This window comes from Mycetomoellerius zeteki, unplaced genomic scaffold (genome assembly GCF_001594055.1).
Source record: "Mycetomoellerius zeteki isolate Tzet28-1 unplaced genomic scaffold, Tzet1.0 scaffold35, whole genome shotgun sequence".
NCBI classification, from domain to species: Eukaryota; Metazoa; Arthropoda; class Insecta; order Hymenoptera; family Formicidae; genus Mycetomoellerius; species Mycetomoellerius zeteki.
The window spans coordinates 1,463,116-1,464,076 of record NW_017257338.1 but is presented as its reverse complement, the minus strand read 5'-3'; positions in this window follow the sequence as shown (position 1 = coordinate 1,464,076).

The window sequence follows — 961 nt, the reverse complement described above, 5'->3', positions numbered from 1 at the left end:
CTCTGACTGGTTGAATTTCTTATGCCTTGTATGTTATGCGTTATGCAAGAGTCTGTGCTCTCCGCTTAAGACGTACCGTAAGGGTATAACCACACAAACTCACATAGTCGCATAACGTATGCGTAAGCCTAGATCTACAATAGATTTTTAAGCCTTAAGCCATAAGAAATGAATAATTGATTCATCTTATTATTTTGTTCATAAAAGTATTAAGGTACGATTATCATAAAATTAATATATATATATAGTTTACGAGTTATTTAATATTTTATATCAATATGTGCCGGAATAAAGTATAAAATATCTCGTAAACTAATGGTTTTTTTATATTATATACCTTAACACTTTTATATGCAGAATAATTAAAGGAATCATATTGTGTAAAAAAATTATACAATTCCATTTAAAAAAGTGGAGGAGACCTTCATATTTTTTTGGCGCCTCTACCCAAAAGAAAGACAACATGACCAAAATGTGACTCCCTCTAAACTATGCAACTTTGTCTGAAACATTTTTCTATTTCTTCCATATTTTTCGAGATAGTTGTCTGGGAAAATTAAAATGGGACACCCTGTATAATTATATATGAGATATATATGTCCACACATGTTCATACATCGGCTGCGTTTGGAAACGTCGCTCGGATGCCTCCGATTCGTCATCTGTTCTTCTTTAAATGTTAAACGATAAATGATGAATCGGAGGCATTCGAGCGACATTTCTGAACGCAGCCATCCTTTTTTCATTTGTAAAATTATTTTTTAGTGTAAAAATAATAATAATAATGAGAAAACATCAAAAATAATTAAAAGGAAAATTTTCGCATTGTTTGTTTTAGAAAAAATCAAGTTTAGAGGAATGTAAAAGAATTGTTTATATATAATTATATATAAAATTATACATAGTTGTATCAGCAATTTTTTTTGCATTTTTCCAAACTTGATTTTTTCTAAAACGAACA